Genomic DNA, 12,145 nt, shown 5'->3' with positions numbered 1-12,145 from the left:
AAAAAATTATGAATGTGAAGTTTGTGGGAAAAGATTAAATCAGAAGAGTAACCTCAACAGACACATCCTTACACACACTGGTGAAAGAAATCATGAATGTGAAGTTTGTGGGAAAAGATTTAATCAGAAGAGTACCTCAACACACACATCCTTACACACACTGGTGAAAGAAATTATGAATGTGAAGTTTGTGGGAAAAGATTTAATCTGAAGAGTACCTCAACAGACACATCCTTATACACACTGGTGATATAAATTATGAATGTGAAGTTTGTGGGAAAAGATTTAATCAGAAGAGTCACCTCAACAGACACATCCTTACACACACTGGTGAGAGAAATCATGAATGTGAAGTTTGTGGGAAAAAATTTAATCGGAAGAATTACCTCAACACACACATCCTTACACACACTGGTGAGAGAAATCATGAATGTGAAGTTTGTGGGAAAAGATTTAATCAGAAGAGTCACCTCAACACACACATCCTTACACACACTGGTGAGAGAAATCATGAATGTGAAGTTTGTGGGAAAAGATTTAATCAGAAGAGTTACCTCAACACACACATCCTTACACACACTAGTGAGAGAAATCATGAATGTGAAGTTTGTGGGAAAAGATTTAATCAGAAGAGTACCCTCAACAGACACATCCTTACACACACTGGTGAGAAAAATCATGAATGTGAAGTTTGTGGGAAAAGATTTAATCAGAAGAGTACCCTCAACAGACACATCCTTACACACACTGGTGAGAAAAATCATGAATGTGAAGTTTGTGGGAAAAGATTTAATCGGAAGAGTTACCTGAACACACACATCCTTACACACACTGGTGAGAGAAATCATGAATGTGAAGTCTGTGGGAAAAAATTCTGTTTAAAGTCATACCTGAAGAGACATAGCATAAGACACACTGGTCACAAAGGGTTCAAATGTGATGGTTGTGGAAAGCGTTTCATGACCAGAGGTGAGATTACCAGACATGTGAAGATTCACCTCTGAGGTGTTGTGTTGTGCTGCTGTATGTGGGAGAGAGTAGGCAGTGCAGGGCAGCATTGACTAGCATGAAGGACAGAAAATATAACCCAGATGGGCAATTAAGGCATTTTGTGTGTGTGTGTGTGTGTGTGTGTGTGTGTGTGTGTGTGTGTGTGTGTGTGTGTGTATTTACCTATTTGTATTCACATGTTTGTAGTCTACCGGGCCCGGGCTAAGCTCTAATAGTCCCGTCTCCATATCTACATTCCTTTGCCTTTCCATCATTTGTTGGGCACTGTACGCCTCCACCACCTCTTCCCGCAAGCTGTTCCATGTATTTATGAGATAGCCTGCCCCCCTTGTATGTCAGTAAATGTGATGAATGAGGTAACCTACACCCCTTGTATGTCAGTAAATGTGATGAATGAGGTAACTTGCACCCCTTGTATGTCAGTAAATGTGATAAATGAGATAGCCTGCCCCCCTTGTATGTCAGTAAATGTGATGAATGAGGTAACCTACACCCCTTGTATGTCAGTAAATGTGATGAATGAGGTAACCTACACCCCTTGTATGTCAGTAAATGTGATAAATGAGATAACCTACACCCCTTGTATGTCAGTAAATGTGATAAATGAGATAACCTACACCCCTTGTATGTCAGTAAATGTGATAAATGAGGTAACCTACACCCCTTGTATGTCAGTAAATGTGATAAATGAGGTACCCTACACCCTTGTATATCAGTAAATGTGATTAATGAGATAACCTACACCCCTTGTATGTCGGTAAATATACTCCCATGTCCTTCTCTGCCTCTGTGGTGGATGGTGGAGTGTTTCTCATGTGGTATTGGTGTGCTGGATATCCCCTCCCAAGGTGCAGGACTTTACATTTCTCTTCATTGAATTGTAGCAGACACTTTTTGTTCCATTCCTGTAGCTTAGTGAGTTCTGACTGCAGGAAATCCATAGTCAAGGTGTTAATTGACTCTCTAAGTGAGAAAAATGAGAAAAAATCACCCCTCACACAAATGATTTCAAAATATATATCAAAGCATTTGTGATCAGATTATGTATCATCTATTTTGGGGGTTTATATCATGGCACAAATTTGGCCCGTCGCTGCTACACGTTAAAGCCACAAATTTGGCCCGTCACTGCTACTGGGTTAATCAAGGCCAGCCCTTCCTATGTGCTCACTACAATCATTGCGCAGGGCCTCTCATCACTGGGGAGCCTAAGGATGTGCATAAAAGAAAAGAGAAAGAAAATCAGGATGGTGCTTTCATTATTCCCCCATGATAAAAAGCTCTATAAACAGCATTAAACAAATTTAAGAAAAAAATATATATTTATTTATTTTACATTGCTTAGGACAGGGATCTAATTTGTAGAGCGAGTACATAGGGAAAAAAAAATTAACATAAGGCTAAATATGTTTTCATAGGAGATGTCTAAGTGGGGATGTGATAGAGCTATATAAAATGTTTTCAGATTGCGATAACTTGGTTGTGGATACTTTCTTTACACTTGAGGAGGACAACTATAGATGGTCTGAGTCCCGCAGCAAAGTGTGCCAGATGTGTGACAGGGGTGTGGACGAAACATGTTGTGCTGGAATGTAAGAAGTATGACAGGGAGAGAACGAAGATGATGCAGGTGTTTCTGAGTGAGATGGGGCGTGGAGTGAACGGTAAGGGAGTGGACGAGACATGTGGTGCTGGAATGTAAGAAGTATGACAGGGAGAGAACGAAGATGATGCAGGTGTTTCTGAGTGAGATGGGGCGTGGAGTGAACGGTAAGGGTGTGGACGAGACATGTGGTGCTGGAATGTAAGAAGTATGACAGGGAGAGAACGAAGATGATGCAGGTGTTTCTGAGTGAGATGGGGCGTGGAGTGAATGGTAAGAGTGTGGACGAGACATGTGGTGCTGGAATGTAAGAAGTATGACAGGGAGAGAACGAAGATGATGCAGGTGTTTCTGAGTGAGATGGGACATGGAGTGAATGGGAGGACGGTAAGGGAGTGGATGGTGCTGTTCAGTGGAGAGACGAGTGGACGAGTGATTGAGGCAGTGAAAGAGTTCCTGGAGAGCATGTGGTGTGCAAGAGGTCCAGTCCAGTCCAGTCCATTAGTAGGCGTGGGATTGCCTTTGTAACGGCTCCCTCCAGGGGCGGATACAGAGGGGGGCCCAGGGGGCCCAGGCCCCCCAAAAATCTCGAGTGTATGCGGATAGTGGGTACATAACTGACTCGCCTATAATGTGCTGCAACTATAATACGGAATGTGTCGTCGGCTGTAGGCATATGCAGGCGCGTATACGGGGGTGGGGAGCCAGATGGCCCGGGACCCCCGAAAAAAAATATTAGGATAACTAAAATATTTGAAATACCCATACCTGTCAAGTCTTACGTTTTTTGTATGTCTTACGTAATTTCTGTGATTTTCAAGTCATACGGCGTAAGTTGAAAATCTTACATTTTTTCTCCGCTTGCGGTTTTTTTAATATGTTTGTTTTAAACAATTTGAAATATATCGTACGCGCCATATTTAAATTCATGTGAGCGTGCTGAGTAACGGCTGGTATGATTCGGACACTTTTTAGAAAAATATTTTTAGAAAAAGAAGTTTAAGAAGTAGTGTAATTTTGTTGATCTCAAAATGTTCCTCTATCATTGGGCTCTTTAGGTTGCTAATATGACACTCGTAGCTATTTCCAGATTTCAGATGTAGGTGATGAAAGACAAGTTTCTAAATCGTCCGAACCATCCCCACCCGTGGTGATGGTTCGGCCAGGGAGGTGGGATGGTACGGACACTCATAATACTCGCCATAATATTAATATAACTTAAGTTTGATTGGCTAATAAACAAGATTATATATACTACAAGACATTTTTTTAAGGACAAAAGTATCCTCTCAATACTTAGAGGGGAAAAAATAAAAGGAGAACTACAAGAAATATCTCAAAAATTTTGGTATTATGTCTTCCTTCTCTTCTCACAAGTCGAGTCGAGATGAAGAAGACGGCCGCCAGTTTTTCCTCCTCACAGCTGCTGTCCACTTCCTCCGCTCTTCTGGATTCGCTGGAAATCTATAAAATGACACAGCATCTCTCCCGTGTCAGTTAGAACATCCAACCGTACAGCATACGTATCCCATGACGAACACAGAGCACTTGTTTACCCGCCACCAAGGTTTGCTTTGATAAGTGACTACCACCACTGACCACCAAGATGGCCGTGCAGGCAGGCATACAGCACCCCCCCACTGATGACGTCAGCTGCAAAACCTCTAGAGCTTCCTTGGGCTTGACTATGCGGAGGTGGACTGGATGCTCATGCATGCAAGATTTAGATTTTTTCGGTGTCTGATGTAATTTTTCACTCTTCTACAGGGCCAGGGCACAACGGGCACGTGCCCAGGGCTCCGCGCTATTATGGGGCCCGCACTCATCTAACAATCTATATACTCGTACAGGGCCGCAGTACGCCGCACCCAGGGGGGGGAGGGGCCGTGGGTGTCGGACGACCCCCCCCCCCCCATCTGCTAAAATGTCCACTTACTGAGAGTCAAATGGAAAACTGTTAATGGGATTGAGTTAAAAAATTTGCAAAGATTGGCTAATCTAAAGAAATATATTTACAAATTCCCAAGTATTCAACTAGTTCCTCACTAAGCAAAGAGTAGTCGGCGGTTTTTTTCGCTGAATTTGCTTATCACTCGACTGAAATGGGGATATCATAGTGGACACAAAGGAGGGCAAGTCCGTTCAGGCGATCTTGGCCGACGGTACTCGTCAGATAGGTTTTCAGCCTTTTCAGTGGTGAGAAAGACCTCTCGGCTTCCGCGTTAGAGACTGGAAGCGTCAACAGAGTCCTCAAGAGAATGGCGAGATTGGGGAACATGCTGATGCTGGCGTGTGCCTGGGCTTCGTTGATAGTTTGGAAGACCGGAACAGATAATGCCCAGCGCCTTCACGAGTGTCAGGGATGCGATGACGAGCTCAGAGCTTCGCTGTCAGAGCACAGCCGCAACATCCGTTTCGAGGCCTTTAGGAGTTGCTTGAGCTGAAGTGCGACAGGCACTGTGTTGTCGCCAAACCGACTCTTCAACTCAGCCAAGACGTGGTCCACGAACGGAATGTACACCGCCCAGCGGTAGTACTCCTCAGCATTCTCGCACGGGACATTTGATCGCTGGGTCTGTTGTCCACAGAGTCGCACGGAGATGGTGTCAGCGATGACCCCACCTCGACCAAAAACTCTTCCGCTTTCATGAACACGCCGTGGATATGATTCTCCGCATCTGCTCTGAGCTTGGCAAAGTGGTATCAATGCCACGAATCGTGGCATAGGCTGACACCAGGTCGCCATCTTTTCTCTGAAGAGTTCGGCTCGCTCGAGAGTATGCACCAATATACACTCCACTACAACCAGTCCAACGAGAAAGCGGGAACACGATGGCGATGAGAAGGAGCCCAGCTGTGGCGTCAAGTTCTTCTTCGAGAAAACAGCGATGACAGGCATTCAACGAAACCAGCACTGCGCATGCCTCTCAATCCACCTGGTGGGGCACAGGGGAACAAACTTTTCACGCTTGGCCGAGGCAAGCTTGACAACCTCTGTGATGCGGAGAGCTTATATTCAAGAATGAACGGTTGTACACGTCGGTCAGTGTTTGAAGAGCGATCTTCACTTCCTTGACGTCACACGCCTTCGTCAGTACTAGATTCTGCCGGTGGTTAAGGCAGTGGATTGGCTTGGCCAGGGTGTACTTCTTCATGAGTACTGCGGCACACTCTTTGAATTTTCCCATCATCCCCTGCACTTGGCCATGTCCAATCCGAGGTCTTCAACGGTGCGCAAAACGAGCCCGACTAAACCTTTACCGGTGAGGTCATGGGTGTGCACAAAGGCAAGGAAGTCTGCCCTTATTTCCTCTTCGAAGTGCCGAATGATGATAGTGGCCTGCACTAAAATTTACTTTCTGCTTGCATGTGAGGAATGAGGTCACAAAGTTTTTTCCTAGGCCTTTAAATCTTGCTCTGTAATATTCAATATACGATTCCGTAACTTAAATACTGAAAATAAATAAAGAAAATCCCGAGTTCTCCAAGAATGCAACAGAAAGGTACCAGTTTTAGTTTTGACTCTCTCAGAAAGTGGACATTTTAGCAGGGGGGGGGGCGGTCGTCCGACACCCCCGCCCCCCCTGAGTACGGCGTACTACGGCCCTGTACGAGTACACTCAACCCTCGATTTGCCGGACCTCCATTTGCCGGATTTCGGATTTGCCGGACAAGAGTCCGTGGGGTAAAAAAAAAAAAAAAGTCCGGGACAAGTCGATTTCAAACTACCGCGCCAGACAAAGTTCGCAAATCGGGCACTAGATGGCAGCGCGGGCGGACATACACGTCTAGTACTGGACTGTACACAAGTCTGCCGCGTCACACGAGTGTTGTGCTTACGTGCTTGTCGTGGATACACCTCTTCTTCACAACGTGTTGTATATGTGCATGTTGTAGAAGGTAATATATTATATTACAGGACAGTATAGGACAGCTATGCGAGGTGTAGTCCGGGGGTGGGTTGTGTTTCCCGAACATATATAGGGTAAAGTCCGGCAAGGGGGTAGACCCCCGGACATTTTCCATTGCCGGACATTTGCCATTCCCGGACAAGCCTTCCCCCCTTTTAGTCCGGCAAATCGAGGGTTGAGTGTATATAGATTTTTAGACGAGTGCGGGCCCCTTAAGAGCGCGGGACCTTGGGTACGTGCCCGTTGTGCCCTGGCCCTGCAGGAGAGTGAACAATTACATCAGACACCGAAAAAATTTAAATCTTGCCTGAGCATCCCGTCAACCTCCGCATAGTAAAGCCCAAGGAACCATAGAGGAGGATTTTTTTAAAGTTTGGAGGACAGCGTCCAGAGCTATCTAGCGGCGGCCGGCTTCGCTCCCAGCTCTCTAGCTTTTTAGGGGTATATTAAATATATTTTGTTTTCTCAAATCATGGGTATCTCAAATATTTTAGTTATCCTAATATTATTTTGGGGGGGCCCGGGCCATCTGGCTCCCCTTCCGTATTATAGTTGCAGCACATTATAAGCGAGTCAGTTCTGTACCCACTATCCGCATACACAAGATTTTCTCAAGGAGATTTTTAAGGCCCGGCCCCTGGCCCCCCTGTATCCGCCCATGCTTAGTGAGGCACTTGTTGAATACTTGTGAATTTGTAAAGATATTTCTTTAGATCAGCCAATCTTTGCGAATGTGTTGCCTCAATCCCATGTAAAATAAGCCCTACAAGAATTCCTGTTTATCTTCAGCTGTGTCTAATTTTACACATTAACTCTTTTTTGTAAAGGTTAGGTTTGTAATTTATATATGACCTGTATTATGATCACCCTTAATTTGCTGCTTACATATCGAAATAAACAGTTAGTTTTCTTTGAATGCTCGAATGGTGATGATTTCCACCTGTTCAGATCTGCCTTTTCACTGGTTGGATGTACAATTTGAATTGTTTCTTGTTATTGCTTGCCAGTTTATATATTGATTGCTCTTCATATATATATATATATATATATATATATATATATATATATATATATATATATATATATATATATATATATATATATATATATATAAGAAAATTCATTTGTCACATATACGTTGATTGCTCGAGCTGCGGATTTATGCAAAGAACCGCCATCACTATCCATTGGTCTTCACTGTTTTGAGGCTGTCGCTAACTTATGAAATTTTACCCAGATTGATTTTTGGATCCGCCCCTGCATGGCTCCCACTTGTGTCTTATTCTTGATTCTTGATTCTTGATTGGCGTTTTTGTCTTTAAGTTTTGTTCACTTTTCTTTTTTCTTCTGTTCCATATTGTTGTGATATAGTTTTTTCTGTCTACAATTTCTTCCAGAGTTAATGGTTGAAACACTAGTATATCGGCTATTAATAGCATCTTCCATTTGACACAAAACCCGGAACCAGGTTCGGGGATAAACCCAGACCCAGGTCCGGGTTTTCGCGCCGTAAATGGAACGCATTTTTAGGCGGATATGTAAACAAACATTCTTCCTCTTCTTCTTTTGACCTGTCCTCCTCCTCTCGGGCGTCTCTCCTGTTTATTCACACACTTTTCCTTTCAATTGTGCTGTGTAGCTTAATTTTTCTTCACTGCAATATACTATCACACTTTACTTTTCAGTTTGTTGCTGGAATAACTTACTGACATTGCTTATCCGTGCGCTTATTCAAGCATTTGTGCCCTTTTTTCCCAGCACTGCATCTCCATCCAACACGTACCGTGCGATGGCCCCGTTGTCCTCTAGCCTCTTAGCCCACTCCTCCCTGGTGTTACTAATAACTCCCCTCACTGCCTCTCATGGTTGCTGCATTCTACTATTGGATGTTCCACTGATTCTTTCTCCCCTGTCTTACAGCTACAGTTCAGTTCAACAGTCCAACACAGAGTTATTGTAAACGCCAAAACCAAACTATATTCACCACAATACAATACTAGACACTAAAGATATTTCCTTTATGGTTTTCTAGTTTCCTTCATTTTATATCAACGCCAAACATTATACAAGGAATGTTCATAGTATTTTGTGTTTGGTTGGGAGCTTACAAACTTGCTGTATTGGACTACAACTGGTCCTAAATCTTGCTCTATAATATTCAATATACGATTCAGTAACTTTACTGAAAATAAATAAAGAAAATCCTGAGTTCTCCAGAAATGCAACAGAAAGGTACCAGTTTTCCATTTGACTCTCAGAAAGTGGACATTTTTGCAGATGGGGGGGGGGGGGTCGTCCGACACCCCCGGCCGCTCCACCCCCCCTGGGTACGGCGTACTACGGCCCTGTACGAGTATATACATTGTTAGATGAGTGCGGGCCCCATAATAGCGCGGGGCCCTGGGCACGTGCCCGTTGTGCCCTGGCCCTGTAGAAGAGTGAAAAATTACATCAGACACCGAAAAAATCTAAATTTTGTGGTGGTAGTCACTTATCAAAGCAAACCTTGGTGGCGGGTAAACAAGTGCTGTGTTCGTCATGGGATACGTATGCTGTGCGGTTGGATGTTCTAACTGACACGGGAGAGATGCTGTGTCATTTTATAGATTTCCAGCGAATCCAGAAGAGCGGAGGAAGTGGACAGCAGCTGTGAGGAGGGAAAACTGGCGGCCGTCTGCTTCATCTCGACTCGACTTGTGAGAAGAGAAGGAAGACATAATACCAAAATTTTTGAGATATTTCTTGTAGTTCTCCTTTTATTTTTTTCCCCTCTAAACACTGAGAGGATACTTTTGTCCTTAAACAAATGTCTTGTAGTATATATAATCTTGTATATTAGACAATCAAACTTAAGTTATATTAATATTATGGCGAGTATTATGAGTGTCCATACCATCCCACCTCCCTGGCCGAACCATCACCACCGGTGGGGATGGTTCGGACGATTTAGAAACTTGTCTTTCATCACCTACATCTGAAATCTGGAAATAGCTACGAGTGTCATATTAGCAACCTAAAGAGCCAAATGATGGAGGAACATTTTGAGATCAACAAAATTACACTACTTCTTAAACTTTTTCTAAAAATATTTTTCTAAAAAGTGTCCGAATCATACAGGCCGTTACTCAGCACGCTCACATGAATTTAAATATGGCGCGTACGATATATTTCAAATTGTTTCAAACAAACATATTAAAAAAACATCGCAAGCGGAGAAAAAACGTAAGATTTTCAACTTACGCCGTATGATTTGAAAATCACAGAAATTACGTAAGACACGCAAAAAAACGTAAGACTTGACAGGTTATGGGTATTTCAAATATTTTAGTTATCCTAATATTTTTTTTCGGGGGTCCCGGGCCATCTGGCTCCCCACCCCCGTATACGCGCCTGCATATGCCTACAGCCGACGGCACATTCCGTATTATAGTTGCAGCACATTATAGGCGAGTCAGTTATGTACCCACTATCCGCATACACTCGAGATTTTTGGGGGGGCCTGGGCCCCCTGGGCCCCCTTCTGTATCCGCCCCTGGTGGGACCCGTTACAAAGGCAATCCCACGCCTACTAATGGACTGGACTGGACTGGACCTCTTGCACGCCACATGCTCTCCAGGAACTCTTTCACTGCCTGAATCACTCGTCCACTCGTCTCTCCGCTGAACAGCACCATCCACTCCCTTACCGTCCTCCCATTCACTCCACGTCCCATCTCACTCAGAAACACCTGCATCATCTTCGTTCTCTCCCTGTCATACTTCTTACATTCCAGCACCACATGTCTCGTCCACACTCTTACCATTCACTCCACGCCCCATCTCACTCAGAAACACCTGCATCATCTTCGTTCTCTCCCTGTCATACTTCTTACATTCCAGCACCACATGTCTCGTCCACACCATTACCATTCACTCCACGCCCCATCTCACTCAGAAACACCTGCATCATCTCCGTTCTCTCCCTGTCATACTTCTTACATTCCAGCACCACATGTCTCGTCCACACCCTTACCGTTCACTCCACGCCCCATCTCACTCAGAAACACCTGCATCATCTTCGTTCTCTCCCTGTCATACTTCTTACATTCCAGCACCACATGTCTCGTCCACACCCCTGTCACACATCTGGCACACTTTGCTGCGGGACTCAGACCATCTATAGTTGTCCTCCTCTAGTGTAAAGAAAGTATCCACATCTAAGTTATCGCAATCTGAAAACATTTTATATAGCTCTATCACATCCCCACTTAGACATCTCCTATGAAAACATATTTAGCCTTATGTTCACTTTTTTTTTCCTGTGTACTCGCCCTACAAATTAGATCCCTGTCCTAAGCAATGTAAAGTAAATATATATATATTTTTTGCTTAAATTTGTTTAATGCTGTTTATAGAGCTTTTTTTCATGGGGGAATAATGAAAGCACCGTCCTGATTTTCTTTCTCTTTTCTTTTATGCACATCCTTAGGCCCCCCAGTGATGAGAGGCCCTGCGCAATGATTGTAGTGAGCACATAGGAAGGGCTGGCCTTGATTAAGCCAGTAGCAGTGACGGGCCAAATTTGTGGCTTTACCGTGTAGCAGCGACGGGCCAAATTTGTGCCATGATATAAACCCCCAAAATAGATGATACATAATCTGATCACAAATGCTTTGATATATATTATGAAATCATTTGTGTGAGGGGTGATTTTTTCTCATTTTTCTCACTTAAAGGGACAATTAACCCCTTGACTATGGATTTCCTGCAGTCAGAACTCACTAAGCTACAGGAATGGAACAAAAAGTGTCTGCTACAATTCAATGAAGAGAAATGTAAAGTCCTGCACCTTGGAAGGGTATCCAGCACACCAATACCACGTGGGAAACACTCCACTATCCACCACAGAGGCAGAGAAAGACATGGAGTATAGTTACCAGGCTACATGCAGTGAAAGCCAAATCCATGCCAATCGCAGCGGACGGGTTAAGAAACATGATCCCCGCTGCTACCACCGGGTTAAACCAATACACAGGTGCAGGAGAGTGACAGGTGTAAATGGGAAGATGACTTGGCAAATGATACCACACAGTGTACTGAAGCATAACTACTTTTATTTCCTAAATCAGCTATATATGAATTTAGCTTGTTAATAGTGTAGTTTCATATTCATAAACCTTGTATTATAAAAGGTTTGGTTAGATTATGAGGTAAGTGAGGTTAGGTAATTTGAGTTGATATCTGTTGAACTCTTACTTACCTAACCTAATCTAACCTTACCTTATCTAGCCTAATCTAGCCTAGTTTTACCTAACCTAATTTAACCATTTTTGCCTAAAATAATCCCTTACAGGTAAACAGCTTTTCAAGGGAGTTAGGTATTTATCTGTGGAAATACTAATATTTTTTGTACATGAAGCTGTGACTGAAACAATGCAATGCTTCCCAGCAGCTGTGTATTTCTGCCACTTCATAGAGAAATAACTAGATCTTTGTTAACATAATAAAATTCCGTACAGGTAAAAAATGTTAGCATCCAGAAGAAATTATGCAAACCTCTACTAAATATTTACTGAAGGCTTAACTTAGGGAAATAAACCCTGGAACTAAGGGGCAGAAACCCTAAAACTCTCTGATCTTC

General features: G+C 43.4%; 1 protein-coding gene across 2 annotated transcripts in view; it reads right to left on the bottom strand.

Annotated features, from left to right (window-relative positions):
- Positions 1 to 12,145, bottom strand: part of LOC126980751 (zinc finger protein 431-like) — a 145,224-nt gene that overhangs the window by 106,444 nt on the left and 26,635 nt on the right. The window lies entirely within an intron of this gene.

Source organism: Eriocheir sinensis, chromosome 45 (assembly GCF_024679095.1).
Source record: "Eriocheir sinensis breed Jianghai 21 chromosome 45, ASM2467909v1, whole genome shotgun sequence".
In the NCBI taxonomy this organism is placed as follows: Eukaryota; Metazoa; Arthropoda; class Malacostraca; order Decapoda; family Varunidae; genus Eriocheir; species Eriocheir sinensis.
Note: the sequence above shows the minus strand (reverse complement) of the source record. Positions and strands in the feature narration are given on the sequence as shown.